The 21,319-nt window shown below is 45.7% G+C and overlaps 2 pseudogenes; both read left to right on the top strand.

The window, feature by feature from the left end:
* Positions 1-356: 356 nt before the first annotated feature.
* On the top strand, positions 357-535 carry LOC120938610 (annotated as a pseudogene).
* Positions 536-8,098: 7,563 nt separating this feature from the next.
* Positions 8,099-8,273, top strand: LOC120938576 (annotated as a pseudogene).
* Positions 8,274-21,319: the final 13,046 nt, after the last annotated feature.

Below are 21,319 nucleotides of genomic sequence, written 5' to 3' on the forward strand. Positions count from 1 at the left end.
AGGTGTGTACTGATTGGCTAGTGGTGGGAGGGAGGCACGGCGGAAAATGTGTATTTTTTCGGCTATTTTTAAAGAAGTGTTGTGGGGGGCGAGGTGTGCATTAAGGAAAAATAAGTTGGTGCTGACTGAAGAAGAGTGTGTAGAGTGGTGTGTGGCAAAGCTGTATTATGTGCTGATATTGGAAAGGAGGAGGTTAGGGGAGGAGGAGGCTAATGGGGTGTGGAATTTCAAGAGGTGGAGGGGGGGGGGTTGTAAATATTTTTATATCTATGTGCTGTTTTTTTATGAAATTAATGCCCAGATGATGAAATGAACACTGTCAGTGAAGGGTTCGGGAGAGTTATGCTGAGGAAGTGATTCAGTCTGATGGAAAAAAAAAAAATCTGTTCTTATCAGTTTAATATCTGATATGTCCCCTATCTGGGGACCATATATTAAATGGATTTTTAGAACAGGGAGATGGAAGAAGAGCTTGCTCTGTCCACTCCACGCATCGACCTGGTCTTGCAGTACCTCCAGGACCGGTGCACCCCTCTCTTACGCAGTGTCAAAAAATAGATTTAACTGGAAAATCATCCAACTTGTTTGTCTTGTGTCTTCTTGTTGCTGACAATGTTTCTTGCTTAAACTCGGTTCCTTGCAATAAACTGACATTTAACCCTTGTGTCTTTGTCTTCATTGCTTCTTGTCACTTTCTTGGGGGAAGGCAGACCTTTTTTTGCTGCTCACCAAATGACACTACTCGTCGAAGTTACCTATTCTGCAAAACCTAGATTTAGTCAGGGCGTCCAATTTTCGACAAGTCAGCTAGTGTTCTACTCCTCGCTCTCTCTCCTAAGGCCCAAAATGAAGCCTTCGATAAGCAGTGACCACTCTGCTGTCAAACAAGGGGGCTGAATGTGCTCCATTGCTGTGTGCCTTGCTGCATGCAGCAGCTAGCTTGAAAAGTCAGCTGTGGCAAGGGTTTTTTATTGTTATCCGTAGGATCCCTTAGTCTTTGACTCCCTCTAGTGGCCCTCGATTTTCTTCCACGTTATGTTAACTAAGTCCACGTTATGCTAACTAAGAGGCCGGCACATGCAAATGATTTTCCTAGCTGAACGTGCACGAGGAGCAATGAGAAGCACCTGAATGTGTGCAATATTTATTTTCGGATGACTGAGGGTCATGACTGGGCTCCAGCAGTGTTGGGCAGGTGTCAGAAAAGGGTGGATTGTCCAGTAGACAGGGGATCAGGCCTGTAGGCCAGCGACACCCTTCTGGCTGCGGATTCACACCTCCGGACAGCCTAGACTGGGGGGAAGGGCGTTTGCCGGGTACAGGCAAACGGGCAACTCTCAGCAAGCCCTCCGGTGGGGCCAGAAAGCCGCTCGCTCGGAACAGAGAATAATTGGGTTATCGCTTCTCGGCCTTTTGGCTAAGATCAAGTGTAGTCTCCACTGCCTGATTCTTAGTCAAGAGGTGTCTGGGGTACCCGGAGGTCGGCCTTGGGGGGATCGTTCTTGTAACGGCTACCCACTGGTGAGAGGGTCTCAGCCGTTGGTGACGTCCTTTTCCCTGGCAAGCTGCGATATGCAAGTACATCCCATGGTATATCCCATCGAACGCCCTTCCAAGAAACGAGACGGGCTACGTTTGCAGAGTCAAGCAGGACTAACTTTTAATGCCACATTTTTCCTCCTTATATCTGGTTACAAACTGTACAGAAACAAATGACACTCCCTTGAGCCAATCAGCCGCTAGACTTTTTGGCTCCTGAACTTAACTTGATCAGACAATAGAATTCAATTAACCTTTAAAACAATTATCACTCACACATAATCCCCATCAGCATACACCTCACAGGGGGGCTGTTACCTACACAAAAGAGAGTTCTCATTAGCTATGCGAAGGGTACATTAGCATTCAGCAGTGAAAGAGACTTGTCCAATTAACCCTTTGAGCTCAGAATACAATGTGGTACATCCAATTGTGACAAGCCATGCAGTTCCTTGTAGTCCTCCCTGCATGAAGATTATAACTGTCCCGGCAGCATGCATATGTCCGTTACAGTTCTCTACGGAGGGAGCCCTCTTGCTGCTATTGGCCCGAGGCTTAGTCCCCAGACAACGAGTTGCGATCGTCTCTCCCTGCCACCCATGTGGTGGCGGTGGGATCGGTGGGCGAGAGGATGATTGGGCCTCCTAATGCACCCAATACTTTGAGACTGGCCGTGGCCGAGTCTAAACGTGAAGCTGTTGGTTTGCACTTTGTCTAGAAGAAGCTGATCGAGGAACTTTTTGGGATGCAGAGAGAAAGCATTTTTTGCGTGCAGTGTTTCCCCACCACTGGATTGTATGATGTTACATTCTGGAAAAAGGAAGGCCTGCAGACATGCCTGCTTCGGAAGGGAGAGAAGGAGGGCCATGAACTATTGGATGGGATCATGTTCCTGTTGAGTGAGACGACGGTGCGGCTCCCCATCACTGTACATATGTACAACCCTTTTGCACAGGATGGGGAGATCGCTGCCTTTTTGCATTGGTACTGCGAGTCAGTTTCTGCGGGCGTGAAACTGACAAATGTTTTCGGTACCTTCAATGGGAAGCGTAGATTCTGGGTCACCTTCCAGGCGGATAAGGAAGGGGTCGGTGGTGTCCAGCACCCCCCTCAGACCTTCTCCATAGGGCGGAACTGTGGGTATCTGTGGTACCCTGGCCAGCCACAGTTCTGCAGGCAGTGCTTCGCCTTTGGGCACACGAAAGACCAGTGCGAGTCCGGGTTGGCTTGCTGCAACTGCTTCAAGCAGGGTCACGGGGCGAGCCAGTGTCCAGAGGGTAATAGCTGCCACATCTGCGGGAGCCGTACCCACCTGGCTAGGCAGTGCCCTAAGGTTGGGAAACCAGCGAAGCCATCAGAGCCCACAACCGTGGTGGCAGTAAGGCGGTGGAGGCTCCAGAAGCGGTTGTGGAGCAAAGGGTACTGTCGTACGCAGATGTGGCTAGGGGTCCTCTGGCTGCCGCGGTGAAATCCGGCGACCAGACCACAGGGCTACCCGAGGAAGTGGGGCAGCCTTCCTTAAAAAGGAAGATGGAGGGCGCGGTGGCCCCTACTTCCTCCCAGGACATTGGCTCCTTTCCCGACTCCCCGGGTCATCGGAAGCAGTTGTCGACTCGGACTCCTCACAAGCACCATCATACGTGAGCACTGGTCAGGTGTCCAGCCTGCAGGAGGTGATGGGGTACTGCAGGCCAGGTTCGGTGGAGAAGGGTAAGGAGAAGGAGGAGAGGAAGACCGGAGGGGTAAGTGCTGGATCAGGGGTAAGCCACCGAACCAGAGCCGGAAAAAAGAAAAAGTCATTACGGGAATATGATCCCTATCTAATATTGTATGGCCTTACGGGTATCTTCCCTCAATTGCATTAGTATTGGGACGACCTGTAGGCGGGCGGCTATTTTTGAGATCCTGGCCAGGTATGCTGCCGACATTTACTGCCTACAGGACTGCAATTTAAGGGAAGACCCGCCCACCGCAACGTGGACTCAGGGGGTTGCGGTGTGGTCCTTTGGCCGAAGCAGGAATACGGGTGTGGGGATTCTTTTAAAAAATAGTAGAATTAAGATTTTAAGGGAGGTGGAGGTGGGGAGATGTGTGTGTGTGTGTGTTTTTTTGGAATATGGGGGTGTTTGTTTTAAATTATTTTGTGTCTATGCACCTGTTGATAAGAAGGGAAGGCTGGACCTGTGGGAGAAAATTAAGTTTTTATAGGGGGGAGGGATCCGGTGATTTTAATTGTATTATACGTAGTGGGGATGGAGGTGATATTGACAAATCGGGGAAGGAGTTGGGTGAGATTGTGCGTTTATTTGGTTTAAGGGATGTGGGTGAGGGTGGTGAGTCTACTTATTTTAGCGATAAAGGCACTGTACAGTGACGCATTGATTTTTGTATTGTTTCAAAAAATTTGCAGGCGGAGTCCTTTGCCGTGCATCGGGAGCCTTTCTCGGACCATGGTAGGATCGAATGTGTTGTGAGTATGGATCCAGAGGTAATGTATGGTAAAGGTGTGTGGAAGTTGAATGTGGAGTTGTTGGAATATGAGAGCGTGAAAAGAGAGTATGGTGAATTTTTTGTGAAACTGAAGAGGAGGAGGAATGATTTTTTAAGTGTGATTGAGTGGTGGGAGTGGGTGAGAGTACAGACAAAGAGTTTTTTTGTGAGAAAGGGATGTGAGATTGCGAGGAAAGAGCGTGAGGTGTATGAATGGTGGCTGAAGAGGTTGGAATATTTGGAGGAGCTGAGGGAATGGGGAGAAAATGTGGGGTGTGATTTAGTGGAAGCAAGAAGGAAGTTGAGAGTGTTTATGGAACGGAGAGGGAGAGAGATTATGTCGCAAGCAAGGATGGTGGTGAAAGAGAAGGATGAGAAGTGTACTAGTTTTTTCTTTAAGTAGGTGTATGGTGGGAAGGTGGAGTTGTCAAGTGTGTTGGATAAGAATGGACTGGAAGTGAATGGGAAAGAGAGAGTGGGGGAAGAAGTGTGCAAGTTTTATGCGGGGTTGTATAAGGAAAAGAAGAGGGATGCGAGAGTGGAGAAGGATGTGTTGAAGCAGGTGGAGATGTGTTTGGATCTGGATGATAAGAGTATGTTAGGGGAGAAAGTGAGTAAGGAGGAAGTTGATGAATGTCTTAGAAGCATGAAGAAAGGGAAGACGCCTGGTAGTGATGGTTTGCCTGTGGAGTTTTATTGTGAATTTTGGGATGTGATTGGTGAATGCCTGAGGCCTATATCGTTGTTGAATGTGGATTATAAGGTTGTGGCGAAAGTGTTGGCGAATAGGTTGCGTGCGGTGGTGGAGAAATTAGTGGGAGAGGAGCAAGTGTGTGCGGTGCCTGGGAGGTCAATTTCAGAAAGTTTGGTGAGTCTGAGGGATGTGTTGTGGTTGTGTAAGGAGAGGAAGCAGGAGGTGGCTGTGTTGGCTGTGGATTTTGAGAAAGCGTTTGATAGAGTGTCGCATGAGTTTATGTTCAAAGTGTTGAGGAGGATAGGGATACCTGAGGTTTTGATTGGGTGGATTAAGTGTTTGTATAGAGGTATGGTAAGTAAGGTGTTGGTGAATGGGTGGTTGACCAATGACATAAACATTGGGTCAGGAGTGAGACAGGGATGCCCGTTGTCGCCTGTTTTGTTTGTTTGTGTAATTGAGCCATTGTTGAGGATGTTGGCGAAAGATAAGTGTGTGAGGGGAGTGGAGGTTTCTGGGAGTGGTGGCAGAGTTCTGAAGGTGATTGGATATATGGATGATGTTACTGTGGTTTGCAAGGATATCATATGGTTAAGAAGGGTAAAATTATTGATTAATATTTTTTGTATGGCAAGTGGGTTTTGTGTGAATATGGGGAAGAGTGAGTGCAAGTTGTTTGGGGTGTGGGGAACGGTTGAACAATGTGGTTGGAAGTTTTGTGTTGGAGGTTTGAGGATTTTGGGGGTTAAGTTTGATAAGGATTTGTATGGGAGAGAGAGTTGGCAGGATGTTTTGGCGAGAGTGAAGAAGAAAGTTGATTTTTGGTCTCTAAGGACTTTATCGATGGAAGGGAAAGTGTTGGTTGTGACTCCTATTTTGTTGTTTTTGTATTATGTGTTTCCGGCGCCTGATAGAATGATGAAGCAGATTGTGATAGTGTGTTTTTCGTTTTTTTGGTCGTCGCGGATGGAGAAGTTGAAGAGAGAGAAAGTGATGAAAAGTCCAATGAATGGTGGGAAAGGTATGGTGAGTATTGAGAAGTTTCTGGTGGTGAAGTATATAAGTATGTGTGTGAGATTAAGTGAGAAAGAGAATATTGCAGGATGTATGGTGAGGTATGCTGGTGGCAGTGTGTTGAGGAAATGTAAGTTGTGTGAGGTTGATCTGAGGAAGCCTGGATGTTTTGTTGCGCCTTGGTTTTATGTGAGGATTGATAGGTGTATGAGGAGGTATGAGTTGCGAGATGTGACGCGGGATAAATGGTGTGAGAGTAAGAAGATTGTGCAGTTGTTGAAAGAGAGGGAGGAAGTGGAAGGAATAGGTGGTTTGAGAGTTGCTGAATGTAAGAAAGTCTGGAAGAATGTGTGTTGTAAGGGAGTGGACAATAGGCAGAAAGACATTGCATGGATGGGGGTGCATGGGTGTTTGCCTACTAGGGAATTTCAGTGAAGGAGAAGGTTTGTTGACAGTGAGGTGTGTCCGAGGAGTGGGTGTGGGGGGATTGAGAGAGTGATACATGTGTTTTGGGAGTGTCGGTATGCTAGGAAAATATGGAGTAGGATGGAGAAGATGGTGAAGGGATTGACTGGTGTGGAATGTTTGTGGGATGTGCGTAATATTTTTATTTTCAGACAGGAGATTGTTAAAGTGAGGGAGTGTGTGGCCATGGTCCGAGGAAGGATTTTTAACTATGCATATTATGATTTTAAGAAATTGGGTGAGGGTGATGCACGGAGGTTGTGGAAAATAGATGAGTGGAAGCAATGGTGTATATAATTTTTTGGGATTATGTTTGATGATGTTCTTATTTTTTGATAAATTAACCTTTTGTTTTTGTCTTTCAGGGTGAGTGCAGGTGGTGGTGAAGGGACAGTGTGGAGAAAGTGTATAGGAGTGTTTTTTGTTTGTGTAGGGATAAGGTTGAGGGACAGTATATTGTAGGGGTAGTTTTGATATTTTGTGCTAATTGATGGGTGGAAGGGGTTTTTTGTAAAAATGTTTTTCATGTGAACTTTATTTGCTGTATTCTTGTATTTTGTTGTTGTTGTATATTTTGTTATTTTGCTATGTACCATTGGGGTTTGGTGGGAGGGTTTTTTGTGGGTGGGTTTTTGGGAGGGATGTGGGTGTTTTTATGTAAATATTGTAAACTTTTTTGTATTTTATTTTTCTGTACTTATTGTAAACCTTTGTTATATTTCTTGTATTATATTTTGTACAAATGTCACGTGATTTTTGTCTTGTACTTATTTTTTGGATCAATGTAAAAAACTTTGTATTTTATCTGTGAAATTTTAAATAAAAGAATTAAAAAAAATCTGTTCTTATCAGTTGCCAATAGGTGGTGCTAAGCTGACTGTCCCCGGTACCCTGTGAGAGGGGGAAAGGGATGGCAGTCGGCGGACGCTAAGCCTGTTGGCGTAGAGGTGAAAGCCTTCTGATCGGGAAAGAGAGGCATGAGGTCGAAGCCAAGAGGCCGGGTCCCTGGCCTTTGGCCTGGATTTGGTGGTATCTGCCCCAGTCAGTTGTTCTGGAGGGAACCCTTGCTCCTCTCTTTACCGGGAGGAGCGGGTAGTACTTCCAGAATGTGATTAGGTGGGAGAGATAGGGGTTGTGGGTAGTGTCTGCTTAGGTAGGCACTCCCCAACCTCTTCTCCTACCTTTCTGGCTGGGAAGGGTGCTGCCGGTCCGGACCGGGGGCTAGGGACCACTGAAAAGCCTGTGGAGATAGTGCCCCAGGGGTGCCATACATTGCACAAGTGTTGAGGGGCACTCATCGTGTGGCACCTTAGGTCACTGATCTCCACATACACCTTTTTGACACCTGCTCTAGGGCCGAGCCTTTTGGCTAGGACCAGAGGAATTTTTATTCCTGGCCGGAGGGCCGGCCATCGTATTGCACGGTGGCCACTTTCCATTTCCCCCACTTTCTTTTTTATTTTACCCCCTGTTTGTTACGTTTTGTCACTTTTTTTGTTTGGTGCTTGCACTTTTAATGTGGCGAGTAGGGAGCTGATCCTCGGGCCTGCTCTGAAAGTCTTGGGAGTTGGTGGACATGGCCTTCTGGCTTAGTTCGCTGTCTCCCTTCAGGGGAGCCTCACCGAGTAGGGTTCTGTTTCAGCAGTCCCACCGAGGATGTTGGGTCCTTGTGGCTTCGGCTGCTTGGACCAAGATGGGTCCATATGGCTTCGGCTGTATGGATCACAGTTACTCTTTTCCCTGTCAGGAGCCTAACACCCCGGGGGATCAGAGCTGGGTCCTTTTCGGAGGACCATTTGACGATGCACCCGTCGCAGTTTTTTGTGTTTCACTCTTTATGTGTGTGCACATTTTTTCCTGCACTGGGTGGAGTTTTTGGGTTGTGTTTTGCACGCCACAGGTTTTTCAATAGAAAAAATCTGTTCTTATCAGTTTAATATCTGATACGTCCCCTATCTGGGGACCATATATTAAATGGATTTTTAGAACAGGGAGATGGAAGAAGAGCTTGCTCTGTCCACTCCACGCATCGACCTGGTATTGCAGTACCTCCAGGACCGGTGCACCCCTCTCTTACGCAGTGTCAAAAAATAGATTGACAGCAACAAGACAAACAAGTTGGATGATTTTTCAATGTTTCTTGCTTAAACTCGGTTCCTTGCAATAAACTGGCATTTAACCCTTGTGTCTTTGTCTTCATTGCTTCTTGTCACTTTCTTGGGGGAAGGCAGACCTTTTTTGGCTGCTCACCAAATGACACTACTCGGCGAAGTTACCTATTCTGCAACACCTAGATTTAGTCAGGGCATCCAATTTTCGACAAGTCAGCTAGTGTTCTACTCCTCTCTCTCTCTCTCTCTCTCTCTCTCTCTCTCTCTCCTAAGGCCCAAAATGAAGCCTTCGATAAGCAGTGACCACTCTGCTGTCACACACGGGGGCTGAATTTGCTCCATTGCTGTGTGCCTTGTTGCATGCAAATGATTTTCCTCGTTGAACGTGCACAAGGAGCAACGCGAAGCACCTGAATCTGTGCAATTCTTATTTTGGGATGACTAAAGGTCATGGCTGGGCTCCAGCAATGTTGGGCAGGTGTCAGAAAAGTGTGAATTGTCCAGTAGACGGGGGATTAGGTCTGTAGGGCAGCGATGCCCGTCTGGCTGCGGATTCACACCTCCGGACAGCCTAGACTGGGGGGGAAGGGCGATTGCCGGGTACAGGCAAACGGGCAACTCTCAGTGAGCCCTCCGGTGGGGCCAGAAAGCCGCTCGCTCGGAACAGAGAATAATTGGGTTATCGCTTCTCGGCCTTTTGGCTAAGATCAAGTGTAGTCTCCACTGCCTGATTCTTAGTCAAGAGGTGTCTGGGGTACCCGGAGGTCGGCCTTGGGGGGATCGTTCTCTACGGAGGGCCCCCCTTGCTGCTATTGGCCCGAGGCTTAGTCCCCAGACAACGGGTTGCGATCGCCTCGCCCTGCCATCCATGTGGTGGGGGTGGGATCGGTGAGCGAGAGGATGATTGGGCCTCCTAATGCACCCAATACTTTGAGACTGGCCGTGGCCGAGTCTAAACGTGAAGCTGTTGGCTTGCATTTTGTACAGAAGAAGTTGATCGAGGAACTTTTTCGGATGGCGAGAGAAAGCATTTTCTGCGTGCAGTGTTTCCCCACCACCGGTTTGTATGACGTTACATTCTGGAAGAAGGAATATCTACAGACATGCCTGCTTCAGGAGGGAGAGAAGGAGGGCCATGAACTATTGGATGGGATCATGTTCCTGTCGAGTGAGACGACAGTGCGGCTCCCCATCACTGTGCATATGTACAACCCTTTTGTACGTGATGGGCCTTTTTGCATAGGTACTGCGAGTCAGTTTCTGCGGGCGTGAAACTGACGAACGTTTTCGGTACCTTTAATGGGCAGCGTAGATTCTGGGTCACCTTCCAGGCGGACAAGGAAGGGGTCGGTGGCGTCCGGCACCCCCCCAATCCTTTTCCATAGGGCGGAACCGTGGTTACCTGTGGTACCCTGGCCAACCACTTTTCTGCAGGCAGTGCTTCGCCTTTGGGCACACGAAGGACCAGTGCGAGGCCGGGTTGACCTGCCGTAACTGCTTCAAGCAGGGTCACGGGGCGAGCCAATGTCCAGAGAGTAAGAGCTGCCCCATCTGTGGGAGCCGAACCCATCTGGCTAGGCAGTGCCCGAACGTTTCAAAGCCTGGGGAAACATCAGAATCCACAACCGTGGTGGCGGAAGTAAGATCAGTGGAGGCTCCAGCAGCGGTTGTGGAGAGACGGGTACTGTCGTACGCAGATGTGGCCAGGGGTTCTCCAGCTGCCGCGGTGAACTCCGGCGACCAGACCACAGGGCTACCCGAGGAAGTAGGGGTGCGGGCTGATGCCTGCCCACCTATGGAGGGTGAGCCCAGTCCCTCCCCTCTGGACGCCATGTCGGAGGAAGGGACCTCTTCTCTTCCCGAGAGGAGTGTCCCTGACAACCTCATGGCCGAGGGGGAGGCGGAGGGGAGCGGTATGGAGTCGGAGGACTCAGAGACGGAGGAAGGGATGGAAGTGGGGCAGCCTTCCTTAAAAAGCAATATGGAGGGCGCAGAGGCCCCTACTTCCTCCCAGGACATTGGCTCATTTCCAGAGTCCCCGGGTCATCTGAAGCAGTGGTCGACTCGGACTCCTCACAAGCACCATCTTATGTGAGCACTGGTCAGGTGTCCAGCCTGCAGGAGGTGATGGGGTACTGCAGGCCCGGTTCGAAGGAGAAGAAGACCGGAGGGGTAAGTCCGGGGTTTGGGGGTGAGCCATCGTACCCGATCCGGAAAAAGCAGGAAGAAAAAAAAGTCATGACGGGAGTATGATCCCTATCTAATATTTTATGGCCTTACGGGTGTCTTCCCTCAATTGCAGAGGTATTGGGACATCCTGTAGGTGGGCAGCCGTCTTTAAGATCTTGGCCGGGTATACTGCCGACATTTTCTGCCTACAGGACTGAAATTTGAGGGAAGACCCGCCCACCGCAAAGTGGGATCAGGGGGTTGCGGTGTGGTCCTTCAGCCGAAGCAGGTGTACAGGTGTGGGGGCACTTTTTAAAAATAGGAGGATTAAGGTTTTAAGGAAGGTGGAGGTGGAGGTGTTTGTTTTTTTAGAATACGGGGGTATGTGTTTTTTTAGAATATGGGGGTATGTGTTTTAAGTTGTTTTGTGTGTATGCACCGGTGGCGAAGAAAGAAAGGCTGGACCTATGGGAGAAGATTACGTTTTTTTTGGGGGGGGGGATTTAGTTATTGTGTGTGGGGATTTTAACTGTATTTTACGCAAGGGGGATAGGTGTGGGTCTGGTGGTGGAAATATTGATAAGTCGGGAAAGGAGTTGGGTGAGGTTTTAAGTTTGTTTGGTTTGAGGGATGTGGGTGAAGGTGGTGGTTTTACATATTTTAGTGATCAGGGAACAGTACAATCACGTATTGATTTTTGTTTTATTTCCAAAAATTTGCAGGCACGAGATTTTACAGTCACACGGGAGCCTTTCTCGGACCATGGTAGGATCCAATGTGTTGTGAGTATGGATCCAGAGGTAGCGTATGGTAAAGGTGTATGGAAGTTGAATGTGGAGTTGTTGGAAGATGAGAATGTGAAAAGAGAGTATGGGGTGTTTTTTGGAAGACTGAAGAGGAGGAGGAATGATTTTTTAAGTGTGATTGAGTGGTGGGAGTGGGTGAAAGAGCAGACTAAGAGTTTTTTTGTGAGGAAGGGGTGTGAGATTGCAAGGAAGGAGCGTGAGGTGTATGAATGGTGGCTGAAGAGGTTAGAATATTTGGAGGAGCTGAGAGAATGGGGAGAGGATGTGGGGTGTGATTTGGTGGAAGCAAGAAGGAAGTTGAGAGTGCTTATGGAACTGAGAGGGAGAGAGATTATGTCGCAAGCGAGGATGGTGGTGAAAGAGAAGGATGAGAAGTGCACACAGTTTTTCTTTAAGAAGGTGTATGGTGGGAAGGTGGATTTGTCAAGTGTGTTGGATGAGAATGGGCTGGAATTGAATGGGAAGGAGAGAGTGGGGGAAGAAGTTTGTAGGTTTTATGCAGAGTTGTATAAGGAGAAGAAGAGGGATTCGAGAGTTGAGAAGGATGAGAGCAGGTTGAGATGTGTTTGGATTTGGATGATAAGAGTATGTTAGGGGAGAAAGTGAGTAAGGAGGAAGTTGATGAATGTCTTGGGAGTATGAAGAAAGGGAAAACACCTGGTAGTGATTGTTTGCCTGTTGAGTTTTATTGTGCGTTTTGGGATGTGATTGGTGATTGTGTGTATGAGATGGTGATGAAAGTTCTGGAAGTTGGGAGGATGCCTGATTCTATAATGAAAAGTGTGATTTATAAGGTTGTGGCGAAAGTGTTGGCAAATAGGTTGCATGCGGTAGCGGAGAAATTGGTGGGAGAGGAGCAAGTGTGTGCGGTGCCTGGGAGGTCGATTGCAGAAAGTTTGGTGAGTCTGAGGGATGTGTTGTGGTTATGTAAGGAGAAAAAGCAGGAGGTGGCTGTGTTGGCTGTGGATTTTGAGAAAGCGTTTGATAGAGTGTCGCATGAGTTTATGTTTAAAGTGTTAAGGAGAATGGGGACACCTGAGGTTCTGATTGGGTGGATTAAGTGTTTGTATAGAGGTATGGTAAGTAAGGTGTTGCTGAATGGATGGCTGACCAATGACATCAACATTGGGTCAGGAGTGAGACAGGGATGCCCGTTGTCGCCTGTTTTGTTTGTTTGTGTAATTGAGCCGTTGTTGAGGATGTTGGCAAAAGATAAGTGTGTGAGGGGAGTGGAGGTTCCTGGGAGTGGGGGTAGAGTATTGAAGGTGATTGGATATATGGATGATGTTACTGTGGTTTGCAAAATGGTAGGGTTAAGAAGGGTGAAACTATTGATTCAGATTTTTTGTATGGCAAGTGGGTTTTGTGTGAATATGGAAAAGAGTGAGTGCAAGTTGTTTGGGGTGTGGGGAACAGATGAACAATGTGGTTGGAAGTTTTGTGTTGGAGGTTTGAGGATTTTGGGTGTTGTTAAGTTTGATGGAGATTTGTATGGGAGAGAGAGTTGGCAGGATGTTTTGGCAAGAGTGAAAAAGAAAACAGATTTCTGGTCTCTAAGGACTTTATCGTTGAATGGGAAAGTGTTGGTGGTGAAAGCTGTGTTGATGCCGATTTTGTTGTTTTTGTATTATGTGTTTCCAGCGCCTGATAGAATGATGAAGCAGATTGTGAGAGTGTGTTTTTCGTTTTTTTGGTCGTCGCGGATGGAGAAGTTGAAGAGAGAGAAAGTGCTGAAAGGTGCAATGAATGGTGGGAAAGGAATGGTGAGTATTGAGAAGTTTCTGGTGGTGAAGTATGTAAGTATGTGTGTGAGATTAAGTGAGAAAGAGAATATTGCAGGATGTATGCTGGTGGCAGTGTGTTGCGGAAATGTAAGTTGTGTGAGGTTGATCTGAGGAAGCCTGTATGTTTTGTTGCGCCTTGGTTTTATGTGAGGATTGATAGGTGTATGAGGAGGTATGAGTTGCGAGATGTGACACGGGATAAATGGTGTGAGAGTAAGAACATTATGCAGTTGTTGAAAGAGAGGGAGGAAGTGGAAGGAATAGGTGGTTTGAGAGTTGCTGAATGTAAGAAAGTCTGGAAGAATGTGTGTTGTAAGGGAGTGGACAATAGGCAGAAAGACAATGCATGGATGGGGGTGCATGGGTGTCTGCCTACTAGGGAGTTTCAGAGAAGGTTTGTTGATAGTGAGGTGTGTCCGAGGAGTGGGTGTGGGGGGATTGAGAGAGTGATACATGTGTTTTGGGAGTGTCGGTATGCTAGGAAAATATGGAGTAGGATGGAGAAGATGGTGAAGGGATTGACTGGTGTGGATGTTTTAAACGTATGAGATGGTGTTGTATGGTTTGTGTGATTTAACAAGGAATGAGGAGAGATTGTTGTGGATAGTGGTGAATTGTGTTAAGGAATGTTTGTGGGATGTGCGGAATATTTTTGTTTTCAGGCAAGAAATAGTTAAAGTAAGGGAGTGTGTGGCCATGGTCCAAGGAAGGATTTTTAACTATGCATATTATGATTTTAAGAAATTGGGTGACGGTGATGCACAGAGGTTGTGGAAAATAGATGAGTGGAAGCCATGGTGTGTATAATATGTTTTTTGGGATCATGTTTGGTGATGTTCTTATTTTTTATAAATTAACCTTTTATTTTTGTCTTTCAGGGTGAGTGCAGGTGGTGGTGAAGGGACAGTGTGGAGAAAGTGTATAGGAGTGTTTTTTGTTTGCGTAGGGATAGGGTTGAGGGACAGTATATTGTAGGGGTATTTAAACAAGGGAAGAGGGAGTGCGCAAGTGTCCACTATTGTATAGGTTGCAAGTATCACCACCTATATTAGATCATAAACCCAATTGGGTAATGTTGCTGTAACCAAAAGTACTATCAAAAAAAGAAGGGAAGGAAGGGGAAAGGGATGAGGGAAAAGGGATGGGGAATGGGAAGTCGTCGACCACCAGGGGGCCTAAAAGGAGTTACTTATGGCAACAATGTAATGATCAGAGAGAGGTAAAGATACAATTCTTATTAAATTTATTGGTATCAAAAGGTAAAAAATTAGCACAACAATATTGGAACTACATGAACAGTTGGTAGCCGTAATAAAGGTATGGCTACCTTGTAAAAGAGACAACACATAGACACGACTATAACAGGACATAGACAAACATAGACATTTAGCGTGGTCCGGACACAGTGTTCAGCCGACACACATATCATACACTCATACTGAAAAACAGTTGAATTAAAGTGCGGGAGTCGATTGACTGAGAAGGTGGGACTAATATTGTCCCTTCCAAAAATCCCGATAAACAAGTCAATTGAGTGTTGATTGAATGCAAGGGCTGAACACTGGCTTGGTAAGTATCAGGGAGTGGAGGGTTGGGGGATCGGATTAATAGCATAAATCAGTGCACTGATCAAAAACCTGGTGGATATTAGTATAGACATGAAAAATAAGACTCTGAGTATGTCTTGAATGGCCAAACCAGTCTGCAGCTGATTGCTGTGAGTGTTTGTTATTTATAGATTGAAGCACAGGTATCTTGCAGGGTACTTTTAGTAGTGCGTTTAAAGTTCGCAAGGATATATGATTGTAGGGTATGGCAATTTAAGCAGTATTTTCTGCATGCAGACCCATCATCATATTGCTGACATCTGCGACTTTAGTAGGCAAAACATTAGACATCATGTGGGATGGTGGAGTGGATGCCTGTAGCAACAGTAATCAATTCAGTATAGATAACTTGCTGTAACTGTGATATTGTTGATTAATACATTACCACCTCGTGGGCTGTTGCATGTGTGACAGGTCTGTCCACAGTAATAGATTGATGTATGTTTCCAGTCCTGGCATCCAGATATAACAGAATCTGTATGGCTAGGTCACTGACACGCAGTTTGCTCTAGGTCCTGGAACTCTCTAAGTTGAGACAGAAGGCGCCTGGATCTATATACCATCCGTCCGTCCGTCCATGCATATGGTTGTTTGCCATCCAGTACTGGTTCAATCACAGTGGTCGGATGTAAAATCCGACATGATTTGATTCGTCCGTCCTTCGTCTTCCACACAAGCCACGGTGTCACGTGATCACGCTAAGTGGTGACGTCAACGCGTTTCGCCTGGCACATTGGCGTAGCTTCATCTCGGACGTATTGATCATCGGCAGCACGACAGTTATTTATATGCCGCTGCCTATGATCATCACCAATAACGAAGAATATAAAAAGTCGTTGTTTGGTGTGCCATGATGGCCATGTGGTTTCTTTTAAGATGTTTGAATGGAGCTCAGTAGTTCTATTATGAATGGTCGTGCCGTTATTTGATAGCAAGAAGAGGGGGGCCCGTTTGAGTCGGGGGAAATTAAATCTAGATGCACAGTGGCATATTCCTAACACTCAAAAAAGCAACCCATTACTATTCAAATCGGCACGGCTGTGAAACAATCAAAAAATTGTCATGTTCATATATTAAATAGGGCGGGTAGGATACATTAGGAAAGAGACAATGGGGACACACAATAGAGATACAGTGGGGGCACCATAAAATATGAACATATAAATGGCCTATTTAGCTTGCACTTAGCCAGCGCAAAGATAACTAAATTCAGTGTCAGAGAAAAATTCATCGCTGAGTATTGTGTTAATTGGAATTGGGGAACTCGAAATCATGGGCAGTCAATCGACTCCCGCACTTTAATTCAACTGTTTTTCAGTATGAGTGTATGATATGTGTGTCGGCTGAACACTAATGTGTCCGGACCACGCTAAATGTCTGTTTGTCTGTGTCCTGTTATAGTCGTGTCTATGTGTTGTCTCTTTTACAAGGTAGCCATACCATTATTACAGCTACCAACTGTTCATGTAGTTCCAATATTGTTGTGCTAATTTTTTACCTTTTGATACCAATAAATTTAATTAGAATGATAGCTTTACCTCTCTCTGATCATTACATTGTTGCCATAAGTAACCCCTTTTAGGCCCCCTGGTGGTCGACTACTTCCCATTCCCCATCCCTTTTCCCTTATCTCTTTCCCCTTCCTTCCCTTCTTTTTTTGATAGTACTTTTGGTTACGGCAACATTACTCAATTGGGTTTATGATCTATTATAGGTGGTGATACTTGCCACCTATACAATAGTGGACACTTGCGCACTCCCTCTTTCCCTTTTCCCTTGTTTAAATACTATTGTCTATGATCTTTATGGTCATTTCCAGCAAGTCCACAAACAAATTTCAAGCACAACTTCACAAAACTTTCTTCTTTTTCCCAATTGGGGATGGCCTTTTGTGTTAAGTGAAGAGATCGATCAGGAGATTAAAACAGTGTTTAATAGTGACACTCCTCAAATCTTGGATCAAGACGAGGAAATAAAAAATACATTTAAAGAACATAAAAGTGGGATGTAACATCCTTGGAGACGTACATTTCCCAACGGATAATTCCGAGAGGATTGAGAGAAAGATTAATCCCAACAGAGCATTTACATACAGAGACCTTCCTTCCTAAATGGAAGGAATTATGTATTTAACATGGTCTTACTGTAATGGGAGGAGGAAAAATTACAGCTAATATCCATACAACAAGATATTACGGCAAGTGCAGAGGGATTAGAAGTCTTGAAAGACCAGGATGAGTTTACAAAACAAAATGATCTATTAAAAAAGGAAATTGAAAAGGCCCAATTAAACCTTAAAATCACGAAACAGGGGAAGTACAGGCGCGATGTAACTGACTTTGAGAAGAATGAGATATTCGACCTTACCATAGCGGTTGAAGTAAATCTAGGGGACGTGGGACACGACCCCAACTGAGACAACGCCGCAATAAATCGCACAGTGATACTGAAGAAGACCCCATTAAATCAGTAATTTTTTTAGATCAAGAGGGGGAGGCTCAGGAAAACACTCCAAAACTTTCCCCAAAACCAACTTTGTGAAAACCCTGACCCCCAAAACAACACAGGAGCGTACCCATACCAGGAGCCAAAAGAAACAACAACATCTAATTTCACTCAGATCGCCCGACTCTTTCACTGGAGATTGAGAGTTTTTAACCTCACAGACCTTACCTTGACTTCTGAAAGGGGGACTACAGAAAGGGATGTCCTTTTCACCTGTGTCAAACATGGATGAATTCACCGTCTTTAAAGACATAACACTTTTTTTGCGGAAAGTTTTCTTCCGATCATTATTTTCCAAGGTTGACCCGGTCGCAAACCTACAGAAACAATTAGTGCGGACGACCAAAGAATTTTGGATATCTTGAATTCCCTGTTGGATGAGAATTACTCATCCGATATGGAACCACTTACCCTTATTCGACGGGCCAACCTTAAAATTAAGTCTCTTAAAATGCCTCCAATATCGAAGAATCGATGGTTGCATCTATTTATCGATATGGTTCAGACTGACCTTGAAAAAAATCGACTGGGCCCACAAAACAACTGATAATTTAACTTCAGATGAACGTAGGGCCTTGAAAGAGCTGCAAAACAATAAAAGCATAGTCATAAAGAATAGTGATAAAGGGGGCAATGTGGTCCTCTTGAAACAGGACCAATATGACCGTGAGGTAAAACGCCTACTCAATGATACATCTACTTACAAAAAACTTGATCACAACCCCCTCCCTATGGTAGTTGACATATTGAATAACAAACTAAAATTGGCCAAAGATGAAGGCCTTCTCACCGTAAAGGAGTTCAATTATCTAGGGGTACAGGAATACAACATTCCCATGTTCTACATAATCCCCAAGGTCCATAATAACTTATGTGAACCTCCAGGCAGACCAATTGTGTCTGCCTGCTATGGACCCGTTGAAAGGATAGGCAAATATCTTGATTTACTTTTGAAAGAGATGGTCACAGATTTGAAGTCATTTTGTCCAGGACACTCAACATGTCCTGGCCAAACTTAACGACCTAGACATTAAAAGACAGACCGGTGAGATACTACTTGTGGGGATCGATGTTGAGTCCTTATACACATCGATACCACATTCAGTCGGTATTAAGGCGGTAGAAACGATTCTCGAGTCCACGTATCCCCCATCGGGTCCCCAAAATGAATTTCTTGTGGAGATTCTCCACTTTGCACTACATAACTTTTTTCAGTTCCTTAATACCTATTATCATCAAATAAGGGGCACTTCGATGGGGGCAGCCTGGGCACCCGCCTATGCCTGTCTCCATCTAGGCCTCTGGGAGGAGGAAGAGGTCTATACGTCTCCGATGTACCACCCCCACGTACTTACGTGGTGGCGGTACATCGACGATGTCCTGATGCTTTGGCAGGGACCAGTAGAATTACTGAACCAGTTCCTGCACTGAACTAAATACCAATAATCGAAACATTCATTTGACGTATACTTTTGACGCCGAGAAACTCTCCTTTCTTGACTTGCAAATAACAATGAAAAACCAACAGCTTCATACCTGCACATATCGGAAGGACACGGCGGCTAACAATTTACTCTATGCGACGAGCCACCATCCTCAGTGGCTCAAGAATGGGATTCCTGTTGGCCAATTTCTTTGCATTAAGAAAAATTGTTCCAGCCCGGATGATTACAGGTGGGAAAGTCAGGAACTGTACATAGGTTTCCGTGAGCGTGGATATTCTCATGGGCAAATCAAAAAGGCCAAAAAGAGGGCCGCGATCCGTGATCGTCTCGATCTCCTGACCAAGAAAAGGACGATTGACAAACTTTCTCAAGAATCAGCTGAACCAATTAGAATCATTACGGCATATGGGTCCCAATGGGACAATGTTCGCAGTGTTCTTGAGAAACATTGGGGCATACTGCGAAACGCCCCTATACTAACAGATATAGTCGGTGACTCTCCTAAATTGGTAGCTCGTAGAGCCAAGAGCATCGGTGATATGTTGATCAGATCTGAGTTCACTAAAGAACAAGAGACCACCTGGCTATCCAACTATCCCAGGAATTAGGCATGTTTCCATGCAACAGATGTCAGGTCTGCCCATATGTGGACAGAAATTCGACATTTACCGATGCCCTTGGACAAGGCTCCTATGAAATAAGGAGCCTAATCAATTTCTCTACAACACGTGTAATATATGTCATCACTTGCCCTTGCCCCAAAATTTATGTGGGTAAAACCAAGCGTGCATTAAAGGTCCATGTGGGGGAACATCTAAGGGAAATCAATGACAAAAAGAAAGAACCGGAGAAACCTCTTGCCAAACATTTAGCCCATTGTCACAATAGATGCTCAAAAGGCCTAACAGTTAAGGGTATTTATGCCCTCAAACTCCCGAACAGACGTGGCGACTTCAACCGCGTACTCCTACAGAAGGAAAAATGGTGGGTATACCGCCTCAAGTCCCTTGTGCCCATTGGCCTCAATACTGAACTCAATCTACAGTCCTTTTTAGACATCTAATGCACTTTTTTGACCTTATTCTTGGTCTATTTAAAGTGCATCTTTTGACTGTCATGTCATACTGCTAGATAAGGACTGATCATCTTAAACAATCCCCCTTATGACCACAAGGTGTTATCTTTATCAAAGACTTACCCCGGCTTACCCTTAACTAATTAATTTTTTAGCTGATGCTATCCACCCTGCCTTTACTCCCACCCCCCCCCCCCCCCCCCCCCCCATGATTTTGATCTCCCCATTTCCAATTAACACAATACTCAGCGATTAATTTTTCTCGGACACTGAATTTAGTTATCTTTGTGCTGGCTAAGTGCAAGCTAAATAGGCCATTTATATGTTCATATTTTATGGTGCCCCCACTGTATCTCTATTGTGTGTCCCCATCTCTTTCCTAATGTATCCTTCCCGCCCCATTTAATATATGAACATGACAATTTTTTGGTTGTTTCACAGCCGTGCCGATTTGAATAGTAATGGGTTGCTTTTTTGAGTGTTAGGAATATGCCACTGTGCATCTAGATTTAATTTCCCCCCGACTCAAATGGGCCCCCCTCTTCTTGCCATCAAATAACGGCACAACCTTTCATAAAGAACTACTGATCTCCATTCAAACATCTTAAAAGTAATCACATGGCCATCATGGCACACCAAACAACGACTTTTTATTTTCTTCCTTATTGGTGATGATCATAGACAGCGGCACATAAATAACTGTCGTGCTGTCCGAGACAAAGCTACGCCAATGTGCCAGGCGAAACGCGTTGACATCACTACTTAGCGTTAATACGTGACACCGCGGCTTGTGTGGAGGACGGACGAATCGAATCATGTCGGATTGTACATCCGACCACTGTGATTGAACCAGTACTGGATGGCAAACAACCATATGCATGGACGGACGGATGGTATATAGATCCAGGCGCCTTCTGTCTCAACTTAGACAGTTCCAGGACCTAGAGCAAACTGCGTGTCAGTGACCTAGCCATACAGATTCTGTTATACCTGGATGCCAGGACTGGAAACATACATCAATCTATTACTGTGGACAGACCTGTCACACATGCAACAGCCCACGAGGTGGTAATGTATTAATCAACAATATCACAGTTACAGCAAGTTATCTATACTGAATTGATTACTGTTGCTACAGGCATCCACTCCACCATCCCACATGATGTCTAATGTTTTGCCTACCAAAGTCGCAGATGTCAGCAATATGATGATGGGTCTGCATGCAGAAAATACTGCTTAAAATTGCCATACCCTACAATCATATATCCTTGCGAACTTTAAACGCACTACTAAAAGTACCCTGCAAGATACCTGTGCTTCAATCTATAAATAACAAACACTCACAGCACTCAGCTGCAATCAGACTGGTTTGGCCATTCAAGACATACTCAGAGTCTTATTTTTCATGTCTATACTCTGCTTCCTGGCCGAGCTGCACCAATCGGATTAGGAGAGGCGGGACGTCAAGAACTAATGGCCGTTGTTTGAGGTGTATAAAGATAAAGTGACAGCGCTGTGTAGCCACGCCCTCTGCTGAAGTCGGAAGTGAAGAAACGCATCAGGGCGTGGCTACAACGGCGCCACAAGGAAGGAAGACGATTGCGTTCCACCGCTG

Source organism: Rana temporaria, chromosome 4 (assembly GCF_905171775.1).
Source record: "Rana temporaria chromosome 4, aRanTem1.1, whole genome shotgun sequence".
Taxonomy (NCBI): domain Eukaryota; kingdom Metazoa; phylum Chordata; class Amphibia; order Anura; family Ranidae; genus Rana; species Rana temporaria.